This window comes from Alexandromys fortis, unplaced genomic scaffold (genome assembly GCF_014885135.2).
Source record: "Alexandromys fortis isolate MF-2015 unplaced genomic scaffold, M_Fortis_MF-2015_v1.1 scaffold_27, whole genome shotgun sequence".
NCBI lineage: Eukaryota > Metazoa > Chordata > Mammalia > Rodentia > Cricetidae > Alexandromys > Alexandromys fortis.
The window spans coordinates 9,587,081-9,598,279 of record NW_026067952.1 but is presented as its reverse complement, the minus strand read 5'-3'; positions in this window follow the sequence as shown (position 1 = coordinate 9,598,279).

Here is an 11,199-nt window from a genome sequence, read left to right as displayed (position 1 = left end):
CCATCCACAAGAGTCGAGATCTGAGACCAGCCTAGGAGTCCACCATTAGGAGGCTGACTAAAGAAAATGTGGTTATGCTCAATTCAGTCACGATGAAGAATAAAATTATGTCTTCCTCCACCAAGGCCCAGGGAACATTTCATAAGCAAGAGTGGAAAGAGTTGGAGGATGGGAAGGCTTGTCATGAAACACTGCCATCCAGGTATGACGTGGCTGCTGCAGTCATGAACACACAGCACAAGACCGAGCCCTTTAACATTCCAGCAAGGACAGAGGAGGTCCCGTGAGGCTCCATCCCTTCTGAGGAGCTAATGACTGTGAATGGCTTCTGGGGGCATCATTAATGCGAATGGTTTCTTGGGTGGGGGGGCACATTATTTTAATTAATGGTGTGGCCACTGGGGTGCTAGGTGGAAAGAAGGGTCTCAGAGGGAAAGGAGGACGGATAACAGAAGCTAATGGGTGAGCTACAGCAAGAACCCGTTGTATATGTTTATGAAACTGTCAAAAGTAAAGAAAGTTATGTCCTTAGAGAGGAAATGGGTGGAACCGGAGAGCAGCACGTTAAGTGAGAGAAGGAGACTTAGAAGAAAACTTTGCTGGGGCAGCGAGAGGACTCAGCAGGTAAGGGTGCCTGTGGCCAAGCCTGTCAACCGGAGTTCACTTCCTAGGAAGGGGAGAACTGACTCCCTCAACTGACGCCTACGAGTTATCCTCTGATCTCCATATGTGCTCTGTGGCGGGTATGTTTACACATGCGTGCGCACACACACACGATAAATAAAATGTTAAAGATAAAATTTTGAGAAAAAGAAAGACAAACGTGCACACTTTTCCTCACGTGAATCTAGAGTGCATGTATGTGTGACATCAAAGCTGAGGGGGACTGTGGGGAGGGTGAAGGGGACCAGTGTGAGTGGAGGAGGAGTAAGAGAAGGTAATGGAGCACGCAGCATCCACAGGCTGGGCAGTGGTGGTGCACGCCTTTCCTGCACTCGGGAGGCAGAGGCAGGTGGATTTCTGTGAGTTCGAAGCCAGCCTTGTCTACAGGGTGAGTTCCAGGACAGCTAGGGCTACACAGAGAAACCCTGTCTTTAAACAAACAAACAAAACAACAACAACAACAACAAAAATAAGGTAGCAAAAGAAGTCAAGTATTAGGGCTAAAGGTATTGGGAAGCTAGAAGAAAGCCAGAAAGGCTTGCACCCACTTTTGTCTGCTTGCCCTGTGCAAATCGCTGCTCTTTTCTTTTTCAAATAGAACATTGATTTGGAGGGTGGGTCATTTCCCTGCAGATGGCCCAGGGCTACTGCACTGAGCCAGCCACACAGTCCCAATTGCAGAGTGAGCGATGAGTCTGGAAGCGGGAACAATTCTGCCCAGTGAGACGTGAGCAGTGCTTGCCTAGCCTACGGGCTTCCAGAAAGGATTTTGTTGTTTCTCAGAAAGAAAAAATCACGGCTTTGTTGACGGACATGGCTGTATCTGCGTATAATGTCTGGCGGTGTGTCAATCATCCTGTGAACAAATGCATAAAACTAAGTTCTCATGTTGTCACAGTGGGGAGTGGGGGCTGGGCATGGAGCCATGGGGTGGGTGACTCCTTGCTTAATGTCTCCTGGTTATCTCGTGAGACTGGTATTGCCTTTCTGCAGCCCCAAGGCCTTCTGCTGATACAAGGAAAAGTAGATGCTGAACCAAGCGATTGTTTTTGTAGCTCAGACTTTGTAGACGGGATTAAGGAAGACAAGAGTGCAGGACAAGCCAAGCCTCAGCTCAGCTACTTGCTAGATGTGTGACCTTGGACATGTCATTTAATGCCCGAGATTTTAGCTTCTGGAGATGAAGGTAAAACATCACAGGACTCTGGCATCAAATGGAAGGGCCACAGAGAATGGCACGTGTTCTCGCTCGCTGTGATAAACACCATGACTCAAAGCATTTGGGGAGGAAACAGTTTATTTCATCTTATAGTTTATAGTTCAGCACCGAAGGAAGCCAGGACATGTGCTTAAGGCAGACTTGGGGTTGGGAGAAGGAGGAGAAGGAGAAGGAGGAAGAGGAGAAGGAGAAGGAGGAGGGGGGTCTCTGAGGATTCACCCAAGGTAGGGTAGACTCATGCTGCAAACCCAGGCGTGCCTGACCTCAGAGTTGTGAGTGAACGCGGGCATCACCTGCTCCCGAATGAACTCCATGCAGCCATGGCCAAGGCCAGGGCCCAGAAAGGCCAGGGCCCTCCATTTCTGAAGCCCAATCCTTGCTCTGCTCCTTAGTGTTGGCTCAGCCAGCTGTGGCCAGGACTTTGCTGCTTCTCTCCTCCCCTCCCCCTACCACCTGCCTCTTCCTGCCCCTCCTTTCCTGGACAGTATTTCCCTGGGGCTCCCGCTACCAATTTGCAGAGCAGAAGCATGCACAGGCAGTTCAGGGGTGGCATGAGCTCGGCGGCTCTGGTATTGTTTTTAATTCAATATTTTGTCCCTGTGCGCCAGCCTCCTTTATTGGATGAGAACACTGTTATTGGATCCTGCCCTACAGGAGAAAATGCTGGCTTCCCCGGGACATGGCAGCTGGGCTCTTCTAGAGTCTGATGTGTCAAGGCAGGGTGAAAAGACAGCAGAGAGTTCCAGAAAATCTGCTGGCTACAAGCTGTTCTGTGACATGCGTAGAAATATTAACATATGTATTCTTGGCCTTTCCCCCTGCCTCTCTGCTAGGGTGGACAGAAGCTTGGGCAATGCTTCCCACAGGCCCCTCCCTTTCTCAGCATGGCCACTGCACCTCATAGTCCTGCTGATGAGATGCCATGCTCTGCCCAGAGCTGCCACCCAGGAGGAGGTCTCTCAAAACCCAGACAGCAGCTCTTCCTGCTCCCTGCTCTCGCTCATGCTAATTGTCTTTATTGCAGCCTGGCTTCTTTGGGTTTTTTTCTAGGAAGTATAAGATAAAGGTTGAGCATATGGGGTTTGTCTGCGGGTGATCTCAGGGAACTTCTGGAAATAGGGAGTTGGTAAGACAGGAAAAGGAACAACAGAGGGCTTTGGGAGCAGATTATACTTTGGGTACCTGGGGCTGAAGCCACCTGAGTCTTTGAGAGCCAGAGAGCAGCTGACTGTACTTTAAAATCTCCTGCTGGAGGAGGGAGGGGCTGGGCGTTCAGCTGCCAGAGGTCTTTATCAAATGGGAAAATGAAAAGCCAATGAAAAGCCAGGATACAGGGACATCAGCATCTCAACCAGCAGACACATTTGCTGGCTTAAAACCCTCTGATGGGTTTGTCTCCACTCTTGGGAATGAAGACTAAATATTTATCTCCATTCTTCTGGGCCTTAGTGGTCCAGCACCTTCCCACTTCTACTTCCTCCCTGCATACCACTCTCCATCCCACCCTCGGCCTGAGCAATTCTGGCCTCCTTTCTGCTCTTCAAAGATGCTTCCTCTCAACACAGATCCTTTGTACATCTGGTCCTGCTCCCCCACATGAATAATCCCTCCCTATCCTTTTACATCCCTGGGCAGCCCGGTGACATCTCTAGGCTGTCTCGGATTCCCTTTGTTCTGTACTCAGAGATCCGGTTTCTTTTTCTGAGTTTGTTGGTATGAGTGTTTGATTCCTGTCTGTCTTAACCATCAGACTCAACCCTAGTGCTCAGCACAAAATATTTTTTTAGGCGAACGAAGAATGTGTGGCGAGACAAGGATTCATTGGGGTCTTTCTCAGACCCACTGGGACACAAAATACAGAGGTGCGTTGAGAAACCAGGAGACCAGTGGATTTGTACAGGAGGGATCACAGTGAGGGAGAGAACTGAACTGAAATGCAAGAGGGATGGGTGGGAGGAGAGCACCTGGACCAGGGGGCTTCAGACAGGTGATGCTTAGTATTTCCTGCTGTTGTTTGCCAATAACCTTTCAGGGTACGGCCTGCTTATCCTTAGTATTCTTTTTGTTGTACTTCTTTATGAAAGCCACCAAAGCAGCCTGCTCCCTGAGGTCCTGATCTGTGTGTGTTCTTTGTGCCCACTAGGATCATGAGTTGGTGAGAAGATCACAGGTTGTTGAGCTATATTTCCTTGGGTTTGAATTGGATCCTCCTAGCTATGTGACCTTGGGCCAGCCCCTCAGCCTCTTTGGGTCTTGGTTTCCTCATTTCTTAGAGAGGGTGATCTCCAGGCTTTGCATAGACATCTGAAGGGCCAGAGAGCAAACAGAAGCCCAGTGCCCACTTCGTGGTTTAGTTACTGAAGAAATAACACTATTATTGTATCTATGGCCTCATATGTCCATGTTGATCAAGCACCTACTCTGTGCCAGGCACAACACCTTTTGCTGAATCTTCTGTGGTCCCAGGAGCTAAGTGTGAGGATCTCGGGCTAAGAACTCACTGAGTCTCACTCATTCTTCTTTGTGGCCCATGGAGGGACTGCATTTCATGGCCTTTCTTATGTGTACAGTAACCACAAGGCTGTGTTATGGAACTGGGATGAGCACAGGGGTGAAACACAGGTGAGGCAACTCTCAGTGACCCCTCCCCCCACCAACTGGCAGCAAATAAAGGTCCTGGATCCTTAGGAGACACTGAAGCCACAAAGTACAAAGAAACAGAAGCCTGAGTCAACACACAGAAGGCCATCTGTCTGAAACCCTCAAGAGACTATTGTGAACAAGAAATAAATATTCAAGGGGGGTTGGGAGATGGCTCAGTGGGTAAAGTTCCAGACACACAAGCATGAGGACCCACGCTAAGATGCCCAGCACCCTCATAAAAGCAGGGTTCTGAAGTGCATGTCTATAATACTGGTGCTACCAGGCAGAGACCAGCAGATCCCTGAAGTCATTGGTCAGTCAGCCTAGCTGAATCAGTGAGCTCCAGATTCAGTGGAAGACCCTGTCTCAAAATTCAAGTGAGAAAGACACTGATGCTGACCTCTGGCTTCCACGTGCTTGTGCACACACACCCACACAAACATATACACACATTTCACACTCACATATGGAAATAAACAAATGAATACCCATACTGTTGTTAATTGCATACTCAGGGCCAGCATTTCTCTCTAGGTTCTATAGACCAGGGCTTCTTAAATGTTTTCTACTGGTGTCCCCTTTTGCCTGAAAGATTTTTATGTGACCTCTGGTGCATAGGTATATAAATAAGTGCAAAGTCAAACATTTACTGATGAAAGAAATTTATTTGCGAACAATTCTTTGGTGTACAATTTTACTACTTATTAAAATGAAAGAAAATTTACATACTAATGAGATTGCGAGCATGTTTATTTTTACATAGTGTTAAATCTTTGCTACATACTTCCTGCTGCAGGATGGTGAGCATCTTCAGTATTATTCAGCTTGACTTTATTTTTTTAGAAGAAAGTAGATTTAGTAAGGAAAAGTGAGAAAGAGAGCCAGGAAGCTGGCCCCAGGGAGAATGAGCTTGCCCCCCAAGACTGGTGATCTGAGTTTGATCTCCGGAACTTGAGCATTGGAAGGAGAGAATCAGCTCTCAGAGGCTGTCTTCTTACCTCCACGTGCAAACCATGACACATACACATACCCTCTCCCACCACAGGATAAATTAATAAGTGTTAAAAATATTCTTTAAAAAAGTGACAATGCATTCTCAAGAGTGGGAGGGGCTCCAGTAGAGGAATGCCCTTGATTGACAGACAGCTTGACTTTCTACTTACGAAAGCTGAGGACACTGCCTCATGTAAATACACAGCACAGAATGACAGATGAAGGTTTAGATCTGTTTCAGCAATTATTGGAAATTCTGCCCTAGTCTCAAGTCAAAATTCTTTAGTGATTTCCTTGTATGAAACTCAGGTCAGAAACTCAAATAGTAATTTTTTAAGCTAAACATTCCAATACAATATAATTCAAAGATAAACTAATTTGACACTTGTATGATGAGGGATGGTGGTAAGAATATATATATCTTTGTTTTCCGTAATTAAGCCTTCACAGTGCAAGCACGGCAATTCATGACACGCAGTGGTCTTGAATCTGAGCCAAGGTGTTTCATGCCTTCAATGACATGTTGTGTGTTCAGAACCAAGGCTACAGTTCACCCACATGACACAACAAAGAAGTGTGCTGCCAAAGATATTTCAAATCCATTATGAATTTGCGTTTGAACTAATTTTTGGTCATTGTGCATTCAGATAGCTTTTACTGATGCCAAGGTTTTCATGACCCCCACACCCAAATGGGGGTCCTGATCTAGGGTTTACAAAGTTGTTCAGTGTAGACAGAAAAGAGTCTCAGAGAGGGGAAATGATTCACCCCAGTTTCCCACAGCCAGAATGTGGTAGAACTGAAATCTGCCTCCAGGTACACACACACATGCATGTGGGATTCAGACACAGCCATACTTCAGCATGAATAAATGCAGTTATTAGCCTTGACTCTAGCCTTTATACCAAGAGCCTGAGAAAAGTTCAAAGACTGCAAAGTTGCCAGAGACAGTGGCAACCCTCCCCTCCTGCAATCAAGAGGCACTGTTGTCCTGTATTAGACTCTAAGTTTCTAGAAGATGTATATTTTTAATGTTCATTAAAGATGCGGGATGAGGTGGCTCATTGGGTAAATTACACTGGCAGCTGAGGCTGATGATTTGAGTTCAATCCCCAGGCTTACATGGTAGAAGGAAAGAACTGACTTCTGCAAGTTGTCCTTTGACCTCCACACACATGTCATGGCCCGTGCCCTGCCAAAGAAGTAAGCAAACAAACAAACACAATAAAAACCTTGCATCACTAAGGAGGTTGATATGATCATATTTCATTGTTTATGAAATTTTCCTATTATAAAAAAAATAAGAACATTAAAATCTTTCACTGTGATTGCCACTGGGCTTGGTACACTGTGAGTGTTCCGGCCAGGCTACGTCATAGTCCACAGGTCGCGTGGCAGCACTGTTCCCAACTTTCCAGTTGCTGATAAAGAACTCTGAGATTATCCTGCTTGCAGAATGCCAGGTAGCAGTGACAGAATAACTCCAAAATGATTAAAAATACGATTTTTATGAACCAAATACCATCTCATACTAGGTTCCATCATAAAAATTGTCCACAATAGCTGGGTGTGGCATCACCCACCTTTAATCCCAGCCCTTTGGAGACAGATGCACATAGATTTCTGTAAGTTCAATACCAGCTTGCTCAACATAAGTGAGTTCCAGGCCGTTCAGGGCTAGATAGTCAGATCTTGTCTTCAAAAGAAAGAAAAAGAAAAGAAAGTACACATCCAATATGGACTGGAGAGATGTCTCAGTAGTTAAGAGCCTTTGTTGTTCTTGCAGAGGACCTGGGTGTTGTTTCCCAGCACCCAAATAGTGGCTCACAATCACTGTAGCTCCAGTTCCAGGGAATCTGAAACCCTTTTATGACATCTGAGAATAACACACATGCACCTGATGTACATACATGTATGTGAGGAAAACACTCACACACATATGATGGAGGAGGGTCATCTGTCTATCTGTTGCTTTCATTGGTTAATTAATAAAGAAACTGCTTGGCCTTATAGGTCAGAACATAGGTGGGTGGAGTAGACAGAACCAAATGCTAGGAAGAAGGGAAGTGAGGCATCAGCTATGGAACCAGCCACCAGGTCAGACATGCTGAATCTTCCCAGTAAGTCACCACCTCGTGGTGCTACACAGATTATTAGAAATGGGTTAATCAAGATGTGAGAGTTAGCCAGTAAGAGGCTAGAGATAATGGGCCAGGCAGTGTTTAAAAAAATACAATTTGTGTGTTGTTATTCCAGGTGTAAAGCTAACCATGCGGGAGCTAGGCGGGATGAAAAGCAGGCCTGCTTGCCTCATCACTACAAATGGCACCCAGACATGGATAACTGAATCCACAGAAAGCCTGAGAAAACTTGGGAAAGAATAGAGTAAAGCATGTTTTCTTGGTAGCAGCAATTTCTCAGGTCTGCTCTGCTTGCTAGAGGTAAGCAAGCGCTCTCATCTAAGAGAGGCTTCTTGACTCAGCTTTAGCTGCAAAACTCTGAAGCTCTTTAAGAGGTCCTGCCACGAAACACTTAAACAGTTGTGTTGACTAAAAGCTGAATGCATGCTTGTTTGTTTTCAGGCATAGCAGGAAAAAAGCTGCACCTTTTAAAATGCTGGCTTTCTGGGCTGTCCTGCCAGGGCAAACTCTAACTCTTTTAGGCAGGCAGTCTGACTGAGTGGGGTCTGTGAGCAGAATGCTGAAGCTTGCTTGCTGGCAGGGACCTTAAAACGCCATGGAGTTGTGGCAATAAAAATGGCTACAGCTGGTACCTTCTCCATGAGGCTGGAAAGCTAAGGAATGGGCTGGATCCAGTCGTCAAAGCCACAGCTTTCATCTTCCCATTAAAGACTCATGTAGTCAGAAAAAGAGAGATATATAGTAAAGAGAGATTAAAAAAATCACTAAATGTTCTACTGTGTATTAAAAATATATGCTGGCTTGAGAGAGAAAAGAAAAAGGTTAAAGTTCAAAAAAAAGGAAAAAAAAGAGAGTAGTTGGGTGTGGTGGTAAACACCTTTAATTCCAACACTTGGGAGGCAGAGGTAGATTGACCTTTGTGACTTCAAGGTGTGGTAGCACAAGCCTTTAATCCCAGTTCCTGGGAGGCAGAGACAGACAGATCTCTGTGAGTTCAAAGTGTGGTAGCACACACCTTTAATCCCAGTACTGAGGAGGCAGAGAGAGATGGACCTCTGTGAGTTCAAGGATAGCCTGGTCTACAGTTATTCCAGGACAAAGATATACAGAGATCCTGTCTCAAAAAATAAAAGTAGAAATAAATGAAATAGAGGTTAAAATAAAGCCACACAAAGATGGAAAATACACAGAGAATCTTGACACTGTATGCTTTTATACTCTTTTTGAATTGTTTGAATGCTGAGGAAGGAGCAACAGATGCTAAAAGATATTTGTTTATAAATGGTGCTGAACTAATCCGAGATAGATATTTTGAAAATACCTTGACTTCAAAATGTGGATCTAAGGTTATGATGCTTTGGAAAGGTACTTCTTTTGTTTTCACAGAGGATGAGACCCTGTGGATTGCTTCTATCCCAATATGGTATGATGGACCACGCCCTCCTGAAAGGTTGCTGTGAACACTCTCAAAAAATTACTTTGCTCAACTTCTGACTGAGATGAACCTAGCAGACAGGTTATACCATGAAAGACCTAATTAACAGCGCCCCCATTCAGCATGAAGCAGTTTGGAGAGAAAAAACTGTGTCCATATTCCCAAATATTGTTTATAAATGTTCTTTTACATTTAAAGGGGGAGATGATATAGATATAAATAATTTGGATTGATATGAATCTTGGTTTACTATACTAATTTAAGGTCAATCTTGTTATATGTATATTTCTGATCTTGATTAAGGTATTGTGGTTGTGTAGTTTATTTAAAAATGTAATGTATAATTAAGAAATATAGGTTAATAGATAATCATCTATAATAGTCAAGTTTGTTGTCATGTTAGTTAGATTTTCTAGATGTGCATAGATATATTTCAGATAGGCATTCTTCATATCTTTCAAAGACTACAGAATATGGCATTTAATGTTTTAATAACTTAGGACTATTCACGACAATGAGCACAAGAGCATGCATCTGTAACCCTAGTGCTCTGTGCTGAGATGGGAGGTGGAGACGAGAATCTGCAGAATCTCATGGAGCAGCTAGCCTTGTCTACACGGCAGCAAACGACAAAGAAACTGTCTCAAAGCAGAAGGTATCAACACCCAAGGTTGTCCTCTGACTTCCACACATGAGCCATGGCCTATGTCCACACTTGCTTGTACATACAACACAAGCACACATGAGCTCCATCCCGAGAGCCAATTGTTGCATCTAGCATTGAGTAGGCTCTTACCAATTACTTGTTGATTATGTTATCAGTTACTTGTTCTGTTATAGATGAGGAAACTGCAATCTGGGGAAATGGGAAGTAACTTGGCCATTCTAGCTGTGGCGGAACATCAGCTAGCCTGAGAGCCAGGAGTGTATTGGCAGATGTTTAACACCTGGCTCTCTGGAAGAACAAGCGACAGCTGCGATTTGTATGATTTGTCGCATGGCTTGCTCTTCATGACACAAACACTCTATCGTGGGTGTTTCCAAGTTGATGCGAATCTGCCGGAAAAGTCTCTGAAAACTAGCTCTGGTTTTTTGCAAGGCTGTCTATTCAAGCTGACTGAAGCAAGGCACAAACTAGAACACAGTTTCTTTCATGGCCCAAAGGATTTGCTCTCACCATTACTCTGTCCTGCTTCAGTTGAGGTCAGTCTACACCTGTACAAATGGGAGGGGAAAAGACATGCAAATGAACTCTGTTAAAAGCAGTTTGCACAGGCCACCCTGTTTAAAAACAGAAACCCAATCAGACAGCATCCCTGTTTAAACCCTCTCCACAGCTTCCCCACGTAGATAACATCAAATCCATTCTCCTCAACAAAGCTTACAAAGCCCATTGTGAAACTTCTCTACCACGCTCTATTCCCGGGCTTTGAGGATACGAAGGTGAAGATGACACACTCAACCCCCTCCCTCAGAGTCTGCAGTCCAATTAGTGAGGCTGCCAATAAATAAAACATCAACCATCAAGTTCAAAATGGCAGACTGAGGCTGTGAGCAGCAGAGGAAGTGCTAGCCGGGAGGATAATGAGGAGAGGATTTGGCAGCTGGAGGAATCACAAGTTCTGTGGGGGCAGTTGAATGGGGTTTCTGGATGCAGTCTCATGTAATCCCAGAAGACAAACTCCATAACTCTTTCAGTAACGTGCAAATTTCTTTCCCAGAAACCTCTTTTTATCAGAATGTGTGTATGTGTGTGTGTGTGTGTGCGTGCATGTGTGCTTCTGTCTGTTCATGGAGGCCAGAAGAAGGCATCAGATCCTCTAGAACTGGAGCTGTAGGTCATTGTGAGCTGTCCAGCATGGGTGCTGGGGACTCAAGCAGGGTCCTCTGGAGAGCAAATGCCCTAACCGCTGAGCCATTTCTCCAGACCCCCTAATAGCCACTTTAATACTACTTGGGTAGACAGGAGATCATCTGATTGCCATTGGGTCTTATGTAGACGAATACACAGAAGCTCAGAGGAAAACAGTTTCTCAGCCAACAATAATCTATGGCCAGGTGCCGTTTCGTGAGCCCATACTGTTCGGTGGAAGCCTAATGGGAAC